The sequence below is a fragment of the Panthera pardus genome, unplaced genomic scaffold (assembly GCF_024362965.1).
Source record: "Panthera pardus isolate Hobbes unplaced genomic scaffold, ASM2436296v1 HiC_scaffold_12, whole genome shotgun sequence".
Lineage (NCBI taxonomy): Eukaryota > Metazoa > Chordata > Mammalia > Carnivora > Felidae > Panthera > Panthera pardus.
In genome coordinates, this window is record NW_026526677.1 from 20,947,856 (window position 1) to 20,962,559 (window position 14,704).

The window sequence follows — 14,704 nt, forward strand, 5'->3', positions numbered from 1 at the left end:
GAAAACAAGAGTCTGGGACACCAGACAAGTTGATGGAATGTTACCCACAAGAGTATTCAACCACATTCACCATCGTAGGGGCGAGCACCATTGTTTCAAAGAGAAGCAGCTGATGAATTTCATTATTTGTAAAAGAATGTGGTTATCATGACCATGGTGTAGATGCTCTGGAGTAGGGAGGGGAATAGGCAGCCATATTTATAGGTGTATATATCAGGAATGGAAAAGGCAGTCATCTTTCAGATGTACATAGCTTTATACAAAGCAGATGATAACTATGCAACTACTCTCCATTTTCTTTCTTAGGACTGGTTTCTTCTTAGTCATACTCAGGAAATTGATTTTATTTATGTGATTTCTTGTAGGAAACACTTTAACAGAATGCATCCCATCAGACATCAATCACTGATGATGACAGATTGTCAAACATTGATGGGTAGTGATTATATGCTCTGTTCTATGAATTCCCTCTATCTGTACTCATTTAACTTATAAAATCACATACTCATAATCTCTGTTTTATGATTAGAAAACCAAATTTTAGAAAGATTAAATAATTTGATTAAGGTCGCACAGTGAGAAAGGGCTTTAAACTCAGGATGCCTGGAAATACTGTTTATTGATGTGGTCTTTAGGCAAATCATTTTTAATTTATTTTATTCTTATCAACCTCAAAGGAAAACCAAAAAAAATCTTTTTATTCTTTCTCATTTATGTTGATAACATCTGTGACAAAATTTCTCATTCATCTTGAAATCATTTGAAAGAGAGGAAGCAGTTATAGTGTATGACATTAGTGTGGTTTAGGAAACTCATTCTATGAAAGAAAGCACAAAAGGTGAATTTGCACTACAATCTGCTGGTCTGTTAAATAAATATATAAAATGAGGTTTAAAATATGAGCCTAAAGTCAAAAACCTTATGTTGCAAACAAACTTGTCGCATCAGTGAAAACGCCCAGCTGCTCTCCCTTTTTCACTCCTGACATGACCCGTCTGTTCCTTCTAGCCAGGGGTTTTCATCTTGCTGTCTTAGAGAGTGTTTCTTCAAGACCCTGAGGTATCAATAAGCCAAAGCAGTGATTAAGGGAAGAGATATTTGGCCTTTAGAAAAGATTTTTATGTTTTTTTCTCTCCATTCTCTTGTCCTTCAGCTCCCAACCCCTTACTCCATATTCAGCTATTTCCTTTCACCCTGGTTGAGTGGACAAAATATATTTAACTGTAGCTGAAACCACATTCAGGATTTACTTCTCTTTTAGGCACTTTCTATACATTGGCTCATTTATTTCTCACAAAAACTTAGGAGGTACATTGTATTAGTCTCGCAATCCTTTTACAGATGACAAAACTGAAATAAAAAGAGGTTAAGTTTACAACATTGAAAAAACAACACATAGGCATTTGAGCACAGGAAGTGAGACTCCAGCTTTCATATCCCAAACCATTCTCTAACAGTTCCATGGAACAGCAAATCTCTCATCTAAGTAGGAAAAAAAAAAAAAAAAACCTAGTGAGTCAAAATTTTAAAGTTTGTAAAAAGATGAACATTGTTCTAATGATATGGCCATGGACTCACATGAATTTTATTTGTCTATATGCAAAAAAATGATTTGTGAAGATATCTTGTGCTTATTTTTTGGTGCAGTTTTATTTGAATCTGAAGTTTACTGTATTGATTCCATTTCTTTCCTTGTGAAATGTGATTCTCAATGAAGCCTGGTTCTGATCAGTTAGCAGCCCTGTGCTAAATATAGCAACCCCAACACTAAGATCCATCTGTACATCTGGACTCCAAATACTCTGCCCACTTACACCAAAACTTCACTCAGGTTCGGCACTCCAGAGTTTAGCTCATAAAGTACGTTTGCAACATTCATACTCCTCGTAATTTTAAACCTTTATCATAGTGGTCTTCAGTTTTTCTTTTAGAAGTAGAAATCCTCGCTTAAGCCAAAACTTATATGTATGACATGCATTTCATTTGTAATAAATTACTTCATTTCAGGCAAAAATTTAAATTATGGTTGCTACATCATCAGGAAATGTATTCTACCCAGTTAGCCTTGGGCAGCAAGTGTGTGTCACATTCTGGAGTAATATTTGTTTATTAATTGACTAATTATGTTATAATGAGATAGCATTTGATTGTGTAAAACAATAAATATACATCCATTGCCTGTCTCATAAACAGTAAGACAAAACATATTCCCACGTTATCCCTCAGAGACAGGCTCAAGTAATCAAGTGCGTTCAGGAACACTGCTTATACACCTGAGAATAATTATGACGTGGCTCTAATTATATAGATAACATGTGGCACTAGACTCATGGGGGTTATTGAGTTGCCACTCCCTCAAATGAACCCCAGGTGCCTGAGGAGAAAAAAAAAAGCCAAGAATGAGGAACATAAGTGAAAAGGTAGAAACATTTTTGGAAAAAAATTCTTCCCTCCCCTATTTCCTCTATGGAACTTTCTTCCTTCTTTCCTCCTTTCCTTCTTTCCTTCTACTTTGAAAATTTGAAAATAAGGCAAAAGTAGGAAGGAAAGAATGACCTAAAAAGCTCTTCTTTTGCTTTTTAAACTAACCAGACCTTTGTGCTTGGTTTTACTTTGTTTGTTTAACCAGACTCTTATTATTCTAGAACTGGTTTTGTCATTCCCCTCCTTTAGAATTCATAAATATTAAGTTATTATCATATATATAAGAAGGACCAAAAATATACTGCCTTTCATTAACAGGAATTAATTTATCAGTTTAGCTTTTCTGTTCCTTTGTAGGACAAACAGGGATCTGATAAGATGGATAAAAGAAAAGGCTAATTTTTTTTTGAGTATATTACTATGGCAACAACTGTTGCAGAGTGTCCCATTTTTTTTTTAATTTTATTGTTTATTTTTGAGAGAGAGACAGCAAGCAAGGGAGGCAGAGAGAGAGAGAGAGAGAGACACACACACAGAATCCGAAGCAGGCTCCAGGCTCTGAGCTGTCAGCACAGAGCCCAACGCGGGGCTTGAACTCACAAACCGTGAGATCATGACCTGAGCTGAAGTCAGTCGCTTAACCGACTGAGCCACCCAGGCACCCCAAGGCTAATTTTTTTTTAAATTTTTAATGTTTATTTATTTGAGAAAGAGAGAGAGCAAGCAGGGGAGGGGCAGAGGGAGAGAGAGAGACACAGAATCCGAAGCAGGCTCCAGACTCTGAACTGTCAGCACAGAGCCTGATGCGGGGCTCGAACCCACAAACCTCGAGATCATGACCGGAGCCAAAGTTGAATACTGACTGACTGAGCCACCCAGGAACCCCCAAAAGGCTAATTTAGAGTGGAGATGGGGAAAGGGAGAGAAAATATTTGAAGCATAACAGAAAGATGAGGGATAGCCCAGTCCTATTCCTCTAGAAAGACACACATTTTTCTGAATATGAAAATAAGTGATTATTTCATATATTACCTTTAAAACAACTAGTAAAATTATTTACATAGAATTTGGAAATTAAATAAATGGCAAAATTAGAAATTATTCTTTTTGGACACAGTTTTGGACACTCTTTGAGTCACCTACAGATTCTGAACAGGAAATTTGTTTCCTTAACAGTTCAATTTTTTAGTTCCTAGATTTTTTTTTTTGTCCTGAACTTTTTGTATCGAGATATTTGGGTCATTCCACAAGAAACAGTAAATTAAAGAGGACTTTACCAAAACCACAATGAACACTTTTAATCAATTTTATAATTTGCTCATTTTTCCATTAAGTCTATTCAAAAAGTAGATTGTCTACATACTGCCGATACTTTTGACAGCTTTCTTTCATGAAAACATTTTGGGGGCACAGTCTGAGTTATGTGATTTCATATTTTTAAGCTATAATAAAGAACATGTGTCTGCTAGTATTGCAAAAGGGCATTTTGGAAAAATGAGGTAACAATTACATTTTGCTCTATTATGCAATCAACAGACAACTCAGCTCAGGAGTTAGGATGCCTGGGTCCCGATCCAGGCTATGTTTACAGTGAAGAAAAACAAGCAAGTTGCATCAACTCCTTGTGCTTATCTTGTGTCACCTATTTATTTATTATAATAATTTATTATATATTTATCATATTAATTTGTGATGATAATAATACCTAGGCTTGTTGTTAACTGATGACCGCAGTTCCTGGCATAAGAAAGCACTCAAGAAAAGTTAGCTATTATTCTTTTGCATCTGGTTATAATTAACAGAGATTAGATTTTGTAAACAGTCTTATGAATTATGTCAAAGACTGGACACAACTTACTAATAGCTGGCTTATTTAGATAGCGGTTTGGTTTGTTGCTGTTGTTGTTGTTTGAATGATGATTCTTCAGAGAAATCCATTGTATTAAATAGCAGCGAATGATGCTGGAACTTTACTGGATGACCTGAGGTTGCAACAGGAATTTATACTTGGTCGGGACCTCATGATGGTTTCATTACCCAGTTGAGGAACTGAAGAATTCCGTGCTAATAGAGTCTGTTCTGGTATCACTATTTTCTGATCGAGGATTTCTTTTACAGTGTTTTGGAATAAAAAATGGGAGCCCTTTGTCTCTTTTAATAGTTGCATTCTCCTAGCTCTGAAAAAGAAAATTTAAGTTGAATAAAAAAGATCAAGGTAATTAGGTATGGATCTGAAAGCAATACTTTCTGATTAAACAAAGAAAAGATATTCATGTATTTTTGGAGTATATTTTCATATTTTCAGGTCTAGCTGGCCAAACCTCTGATCAGCCCACCCACAATCTTTAAAACAAGTCGTTCTCACTGGCATTTGTCTCAAATTAATAGCCTTCTTGTGCTATTGGTGGGCAGCTGGGGGCCCCAGAGGCCTTAAGCATTGCACAACTAAACTGTGGGCTCACTAACTGAATAATCTTCCTAGCGTTCAGGAAGCCTATTAGGTGGTTTCATTTCCATTTCATCTAATCCTCATACCAAATTTTACTGTATGCATTTTATAGATAGAGAAATTTTTGCATTCAAATGTTAAATACACCACCTATAGCCAATTAGAATTGATGGTCTTCAGAGTTGCAAACAGCAATTTTCTTAGCTCCAAGATCCATCCATGACAACAGGCAATGTCCCTGGCTATCAAAAGGAGAATGGAAGCATGTAATGGGAGAGTTACCTGACCATTTGGTGATCATAGGCCACCTATACATACTCAGGCCTAAGATTTCATTTCACAGAACTTTACTATTACTTCATTTCTAACAGATCGTGAATGCAACAATGTTTTTCAGCAATATTAGGGCAAACAAGAGCATGTGTATTTTATTGATATCCGTTGGGATTCAGAGTCCTCTTGGCTCCATATACTAAAATTTCCTGAAGCCCTGACTCCACAATCAATATTTTGTTGTGGGAACTGAAAAAAGAAGTTATGAACGGCCTCACAGTGCTTAGGATCTCAGTTTCAGGGTGTCTATTCTCTTTTGGCAGCCCTCCTTATTTTAAAAATAAATAGGTACATTACTGTTTGTGAGAAAGCCCAGGGTGTGTAAGCACACACACACATACACATATATAGGTAATTTTTTGCAAATATAGTAAAGCCTGTGTTAGTGATGCCTGATATATAAAGTAGCTGCTGCTCAAATATGATTTTTTATAGTTCACACTTTGTTGATTTAGCATTTAGTTGAAAATTGAACTTTTTGGAATCCAAAAGCATAATGATTATAACTAGACCACAGCAATCTTTGGAATATTTGTTTCTCTGGTTAGCAATTTGTATAGCTTATCTCAGCTTTGTCTGATGTTAGACTGGCTACCATGCAGGCAAAGCTTGGAGCTTATCGTCCCTATGTGAGGCTAGTGTATAATGTTATTACACTACTAGGCGCATGAGAGCAACATAATGCTATAAATTCACAGTGGAATCGTTAGGAGAGATCAGTATTTCCAGCAGACTCTCTAAGGCAGGGAAGATGCAGTATCACTCCCTATCACGGCTTTGGTGTCACCATACCTGATGTGGGAGGTGACTACCCTGCAACTATTAATGATTATGCTACTATAAAAAGAATATTTGCAGCTGAACCCAAGAAGGCTTTTTTTTTTTAATGTTTATTTATTTTTGAGGGAAAGAGAGTGTGAACAGGGAAGGGGCAGAGAGAAGAGGACAGAGGATCTGAAGTGGGCTCTGTGCTGACAGCAGTGAGCCTCATGTGGGGCTCAAACTCACCAACCTTAAGATCATGACCTGAGCCGAAGTCCAACGCTCAACCGACTGAGCCCCCCAGGCGCCCCTTATGAGTATCACTAGGTGTATTTCCTATTCTGTGAGAGAAGATGTTGCCTTTCTAATTTGTATGATACTAGATTCATTTTCCATAAGACCCATTAGGATTTTAGGGGTTGCTAGACCAGGTATGCGTTTCCCTGAGGACATACACTATTGTCAGGTTCTCTATACGGGTTTAAGTAACAGAAAAGCCAATCCGAATCAGCAGCAGTTACGTGGAATTTATTGGCTCACAAAACTGAAATAGTTTAAAGATAGGGCTGGTCTCTAGTAAGACTTGTAAAGGCAGTTTAATGTCACCTCACCAGGTCTTGGCAGGGTCTATTTCATTTTCAGTCTCAGAATGTTACCCACACCTACCCAAGCAGAGCCAAGGGAAGAGAGAAGAGAGCCCCAGCAGGCTTCTGCCCAGCAGAGCACCTTAGCAATATTAAAGGGCCTTGAAGATGGGAACTATGGTACTATTTTTGTCATGAATCCATGACAATTTTCTGTTTTTCTGGAAAAGGGTTCTTTTGAGCAGAGTTCAGCGAAGCTCTGATTATTTTACTTTGTGTCATCGTCTGACCACCTATTTTGGCTTTCCTCAGAGATGGAGACTGGCAGGCAAAAATGGAGGAGGTAGAAACGCATTCTGTCCACTATTCCAAATAAAGGACTAACCTAGATTATGAGTATGGTGAATATGCCAGGGGTTTATTGAATATCATCAGAGCAAATATTAAGACACTGGAGCAAGGTTATGTAGTAGAAAGACCCAGGCTTTGAGGTTAGACAGACTTAAATTCTAATGTTAGTTTCATATATAATTAAAGTGTGACTTTCCTCAGGCTTAGTTTCCCAATTTATAAATGGGAATTATATTACAAACATTTTGGAGGTAGAGGGTTAAATGTGGTGTATATATATAAATATGTATGGATTGTATATCCATTGTATAAGAAATGAGAGTACTCATTTCTTAATCTTCCTTTGTCCTTTCCTTCTCAGCTGCTAGGAAATATTTTGACATCATCCTCATTTACCATCTCTGACTTAACTGGTAACAGTAAAAATAACACCTAATATGTGTTGAATATAGTCAGTACAATGGTTAAGACTACAAACTATGAAGCCAGAAAGCCTGAGCTTAAATGGAAACTCTTCCCTTGACTTGTTGGTGACAGTGAGAAAGTTGCTTAACTTCTCTGGGCCGCAGTTTTCTCATCTATAATGTAGCGATTAAAAAAAAAATGACATTTATTGAAAGCTGACTCTATGCCAGGAATTGCTATAAACCTTACTATCGGGCGCCTGGGTGGCGCAGTCGGTTAAGCGTCCGACTTCAGCCAGGTCACGATCTCGCGGTCTGTGAGTTCGAGCCCCGCGTCAGGCTCTGGGCTGATGGCTCGGAGCCTGGAGCCTGTTTCCGATTCTGTGTCTCCCTCTCTCTGCCCCTCCCCCGTTCATGCTCTGTCTCTCTCTGTCCCAAAAATAAATAAAAACGTTGAAAAAAAATTAAAAAAAAAAACAAAAAACACCTTACTATCTGTGAACTCTGCCATCTTCACAATAACACCATGTAGTGGTGCCATTACCCCTGCTATCTGACAGATGAGGAAACAAACCTGAAGCACAGAAAGGTTAAGTAACTTACCCAAGTGACCGGTCTGGATAAGAATCCAGTCAGGAAGCTTCTGAAGTCAGAAGCTAATTCTGACTAATTCCACTAATTCTATTATTCTGTAGCTTCACTTCAAAACCCTTCTCATATGCTGTCTCGTTGAATTCACCCAACAGTAAGACAACCCAAGACATTGCTTCTGTAATACTTCTCAGAAAAGGACTAAGGAACAGGGAGCTGACATATACAGTTCTTATGCACAAAGCTGCTTGTGCATTTCTGCCTGGTTTTGAAATCTATACTCTTCTTTTAAAATTTTTTTTAGTGTTTATTTATTTTTGAGACAGAGACAGAGCATGAACGGGGGAGGGTCAGAGAGAGGGAGACACAGAATCTGAAGCAGACTGCAGGCTCCAGAATCTGAAGCAGACTGCAGGCTCCGAGCTGTCAGCACAGAGCCGGATGCAGGGCTCGAACTCACGGACTGTGAGATCATGACCTGAGCTGAGGTCAGACGCTCAACCTACTGAGCCATCCTGGCACCCCTGAAATCTATATTCTTAAAACCTAAGCCAGAGTCTCTATTTTAATGATACCCAGGGACTAAGAATTTTGCACAAATACAGAGTCCCCTGGTCTAATTGTAACATTTGGTGTTCAGCAGAATTCTCTTCTCTCGCACACAACTCCCCTAACATGTCTTGTTACCTCATATGCATTTGGGGCTTTTGTTACTGGATTCTCCCTTCACGCCCCCACATCTCTACTTTGGCTGGCCCCTGGTCTCAGAGGGCTATTTATGCAGCCTGATTAGAGTGATTGGCAGAGGGTGGTTTAGCAGTGATAACTCCCAAAGTTTTCCTGTGTCAAGACTTGCCTGGCAGTAAGAAGTTTTAAGTGGTTTCAAAAAGAAAATATATATAGTTTTTTTTTTCTTCTTAACTTATCCATGAACTATACCTTTGGTAGTCTCCCACTCACATTTTTTATAGTATTTTTTCACTTCCTTTAAAATGAATATATATATGTGTGTGTGTGTGTGTGTGTGTGTGTGTGTATACACACACACACACATACATATCATGGAATGTTGGAATATACAAAAAACTTAATCGAATATATTAAACAGTATTTATGGGTCTTAGCACCTAAAGATAGCTGTGACAAACATTTAATGTTGCTTATTGTTTGTCTAGCCTCTTTGATGTATATAAAATGGCATATTCTATGTTCTGAATCAGTTCAGACACAAACATGAATTGCTAGATTTTCAATGAGTGGTTATTCCAACTGAATTATGTTGATTCTTTTTTCCTAGAAGATAACACATCCTTTAATAGTACCTTGGACAGTATTCATGTTTGAAATATTTACTGAAGGTCTGTTTAGTTTAAAAACTCTAATCTCATATTCTGAGCCTTTGGCCCAGGAAGGGGAGGAAGAGGGAGAGGGTAAAAGATAAAAGTCTCAGGGTACCTGGGTGGCTCCGTCCATTAAGCAGCCAACTCTTGATCTCAGGTCATGATCTCAGGTTCGTGGGTTGGAAATTCACTTCACATCTGTGCCGATGGCATAGAGACTGCTTGGGATTCTGTCCCTTCCCCTCTCTACCCCTCCCATTCATTCTCTCTCTCTCAAAATAAATAAATTTTTTTAAAAAAGATAAAAGTCTCTGAATTACCTGGCTGTTGTAGTTCTCTGATGAGTATCAACTGTTGACAGCTTTTTGTTTATGAAGGATAATAATAATTTGCTAGATAAAATGAATACATCTTTTTCAGTTTGTCATTTGCCTTTTAAAGTTGGTATAATTACTTTATAATATTTTAAATCATTTGTAAATGTTATATATAAACTAATCTAGCGAAATTTTCCTGAAAATTCTTCCTTCCCCATCCTAAAATGAGAAAGTATGGCTCTAAAGTCACATCCTTAACGATTAAGTCTATCATTCTCTATTTCTCTACGTCTCATTTAAACCACTCAAAATTACACAACATAAATCAATACTTCTATTAGTACTTCTAAAAATCTTCCAAGTTTTTCTTTTGTTTTATTTTAAGACATTTTATTTTACATTTAGCTCCTTAATACATTTGGGATTCACAGTGTGTGTGATAAGAGAGGTGGATCTCAATTTTTCTTGTTTTGGTTTCTTCCTTTAGTAATCAATTCTCCCAAAAATTGTTATTGAAAAAACCTTTCTTTCTCCATGAGATTAAAGTGTCAACTGTACCTTCACTAAGGTTTTATGAGCTTTGTATTTTCTTTCTTTCATCTGTTTGTTTGTTCCTAACAAATATCACAACTTTAAATTACTGTAGAGTACACATGTATAGTTATTAAATACGAATAGCTCTGTTAGTTAATTTAGAGTTATTTGTTGCCTCTCAGTTTTTTTTAATATAATTTATTGTCACATTGGCTTCCATACAACACCCAGTGCTCATCCCATCCAGTGTCCTCCTCAATGTCCATCACCCACTTTCCCCTCTCCCCGACCCCCCACATCAACCCTCAGTTTGTTCTCTGTATTTAAGAGTCTCTTATAATTTGCCTCCCTCCCTCTCTGTAACTATTTTTTTCCCTTTCCCTTCCCCCATGGTCTTCTGTTAAGTTTCTCAAGATCCTCATATGAGTGCAAACGTATGATATCTTGCCTCACATTAGTGTTTTTTAAAAAAATCTTAGTAATTATTACTTTTTATTCTTTCACATTTTCTTTAAGACAACTTTGTCAATATTTTAAAAATTACATGAGATTTGATTTCAGATGGTATAATTTCTATAAGGTCATTAACAGGTAATTGAATATCAATTATTTAAGAAGTAATTAAAATATTGAGGCTGCTGTAGAGAAAGTGGTTATGTTTTCCCCTCATTTATTTAAATTGAAAGTTTCATCATCCCATAAAATATGTTTTAATAATATGTACACTGTTTATGTTCTATGATGTTGATGGTGGGAATCTTTGTCTAATTCCTGACTTTAAGGGAATAACATTTAAGTTCTTCTTTCTGTGTGCTGTTGGTTCCTTGAGTGAAAATATCTGTCTTATCCTTTTTACTCTACTTTTCATTTGTAAACAATAGCTATTTCATTATGTCAAAGGATTTCATTTAGGAGAAATACTTTCAATTCTAGAATTTATTTTATGTAAACTTTTGATATTAATTTCTTTGTTATATTATAGATCACTTATACTTGTTGAGACTTTTATGGAGAGGCTTAGCATTTGGTCCATTTGTCAAAATAAAATTGGCTGTAGGGTACATTGGCAATGTATAGTAATAAGAGCACCAATGATAGTAATAATTAAAATATATTGCACTCCTTCTATGTATCAAACTGTGCTAAACATCTTTTCTTGCATCTATCACTTAATATCACATAACCCAGAAATATATTTATTAGTTTCCATGTTGTTTTCATGAAGCTGCTGAGTATTCCAGACAGACTAACCTGACCAAGTTACTTCTATTAAAATTTATACATATTGAGCCGAAAGCTGGGATTTAACTGTATTTTTTTGTCCATTTCTTTTTATTTATTTGTTATTGTTTTAATGTTATAAAGTTTATTTATTTTTCAGAGAGAGAGAGAGAGAAAGAGATCATGAGCAGGGGAGGGACAGAGAGAGAGGGAATCACAGAATTTGAAGCAGGTTCCAGGCTCTGAGCTGTCAGCACAGAGCCTGACATGGGGCTTGAACTCACGATCCATGAGATCATGACCTCAGCTGAAGTCAAACGTTTAACTGACTGAGCCACCCCGACATCCCAATTTTGTTGTCTATTTCTAAAGCTTAAACCTCTTAACTAATGTATTATTGATTCAAGGTTTGTGTCATTTTAATAAAGTTCCTTGATCCAGTAGAAAAGATTCTCAGGGTCTTACAATAACTTTCTGTATATGAAACTCTATTTTCTTTACTTTTGTTGATACTATATTCCTAGGTAAGTTATGATTCATGAGTTTATATCTTATTTCCATTTAGTGCTTTTATTTCTTTCTGAAATCTCACATTATATGAATTTAATATTTGCTTTTCTCTTCAAAATCTGTCCAAAATGTTACTTGTTAAACTTTCTGTCTCATTTGTTTTAGATCTTATCTTTTAAATAGCATTTATATGATTGATATTTCATGAACTGAAAAAAGAGTATTTGTGTTTAGAAATTTTTCTATGTGTTTAAAAATTAATCTATGATTCCATCATATAAAGTTAAACTTATATATTTTTTATTTATGTAATTTTTTTCAAGTTTGACCTCGTGGGTTGACATTTTTGTCTCATAGCTTTACATCCTGCTTAAAAATTTTACTAGTAATTATATTTACTTCAAAAAGTATACTTAATCATATATTAGCCTTCATTAGGAATAATCATAATAGCACTTCCTTATTATAGATGGGGATTTAGTATTCCATTATCCCTTCTTCCTACCATGTCCTAAAGCGTACTCATATATTTTAGGATTAAATCCCCAGATAAGGATGTTTTATTTTGTTTTGTTTTCCTTTGGCATGCTTTCTTGCAAAAACATTGGATTTTGTAAGTATCTAGAATATGCGTTTACCTGATATAACAATTATCACAGTCCTTTGGTGCCTCACTACTCAAATCACAAGTTCTTACTCCATCTCTGATTGATTCAAGTAGCTCTTTGAATATGAACAGTAAGTTTCTGGACCTCTGCTCTATACAGAATCTGTATTGAAGCCAATGTCACTTAGGGGCACCTGGGTGGCTCAAGTCAGTTAAGTGTCCCACTCTTGGTTTCGCCTCAGGTCATGATCTCAGGGCTTCGCAGGTTCGAGCTCCGTGTCAGGTTCTGTGTGGAAACTGCTTTGAATTCTCTCTCTCTACCTCTCTCTCTACCCCTCCCCCATCTCGTGCTGGGTCTTTCTCAAAATAAATAAATAGATAAATAAACTTTAAAAACAAACAAACAAACAAAACCATGTGCTCATCCCCTCCACTGGAATTTGTCAGCTGTCCCGTGGAGGAGAACTATGTTACCAGCTTGATTTGAGCTTTTGTTAATGAACTTGTCTCTCTTTTACAATATTTACAGAATGTTTTATTCACTTCTTATGTGACAGGAGACTACTCACTAGGTGGTATGATCCAACTTAATAAGGTGGGTGTGGATGCTTTAACATATTATTAATTTCATACCTCTTAATATAAAATTTTCTAAATCTTACTATAAAACAAAATATAAAGAAGTATATTAGAAAAACACATGTTAGGACCAGAAAACAAAGGAAATGTAATAAAACAAAAATAAGTCATTCACATCCAGCAAACATCCATAGGCAGATATGAAAAAAGATGAAAAAAAAAAAAAACTGCGCTAAAAAGTGGATTCAACTGTTAGGAAGTGAAGGAGGTGAACTTCCTTAAAGTGCAAAATGAGAGAAGGAAGTGGAATAGAGGAATTTGCCACTACTTAGGAAAAAGATATAGCAAAAGCAAAAACTGCTCAGTGTGTAGAACATCCAAAAGTTGAAAAGTGACAGAGTCTGAGGAGCATAAGCAGAAATGTTCGTCCTCAGGAAGCCTCTAGCTGTCAAAGCATCAACAGCATCTTGGGAACCCCTAGGAAACATGTCTTAGGCTTTAGCAATTGTATAGAAAGAGGCAAAAACTACTGGCACAGGTATAAAATGCCCACTCACAAGAGAATCAGTTTGCCATGAAGGTGCCAGAGATATGGGGACCAAAGAAAAATTGAAAACCAAGAGATTTTTAATATTCTGGGTGAAAATAAATGATAGCTCAATAAGTAGCTGCCACTTCTGCAAATATTAACAGTTAATAAAGTACAATTATCTTGAAGGTCATTCTACGTGAAGAGATACTAGATATAGCTGCAATTTTCCCCAGGAAAAATAGGAAAATAAATGGAAATCACCTGCTGGTGGAAGAGTCTTTCCAACTGAGAATAAACTCACAGTGGTGGTCTCCAAAGAGACCTACAATGACTGACATTCTGGCAAAGCCACTATGAGGAAGGGTTTCCCTGCCCACCTCCTCTCAGACACCACTGAGTCACAGCAATAGACTTTGGTACATTAAATGCTTGATTTCAGGAATAAAGATTCCTGGATACACTATTGTAGGTGCTGGGGATTGACTTTTTCTTTTATTCTGGGAATTAGGGCAGAGTTTTGATTATCTCATTTGTCCTGGGATGACCTTGGATCCATAAGAGAGTTGGCTTGGAATTAAACTTCTATAATCCCAAGGGATTATGATATTATAGGCTAAATTTTGTTCCCCCCAAATGAACATGTTGACATCTTAACCCCTAGTACCTCAGAATGTATGTGTTTAGAGATAAGGTCTTAAAGATGTGATTAAATTAAAATAAGTCCTTAGGGTAGACCCTAATCCAATATGACTGGTATTTGTATAAGAGGAAATTTGGCCCCACAGAGAGACATCAGACATGTGCACACAAGAAGAAGAAAGGCCTCAGAAGAAATCATATCTACTAACACCTTGATCTTGGACTTCCAGCCACCAGAATTGTGAGAAAATAAATTCTGTTGTTTAAAACATCGAGTCTGGTATTTTGGTATGACAAACCTACCAAACTGGTAGATATACTATTCCCGTGGAAGACAGGGACAGGACTGGTGTTAGCCAATGTTCAACTCTTCCCAGGCATAAGGAAGCCATTTAGCTAAAAGAAAGCAGAATTTAAACACTGGAATTTAATTTCTTTGGGCAACTAAAGAATGTTGAATTAATTTTGAACTTTAACTTATAAAAGCAAGATAATTTCCTTTGGACTTGAATTTACAACAGCAAAGA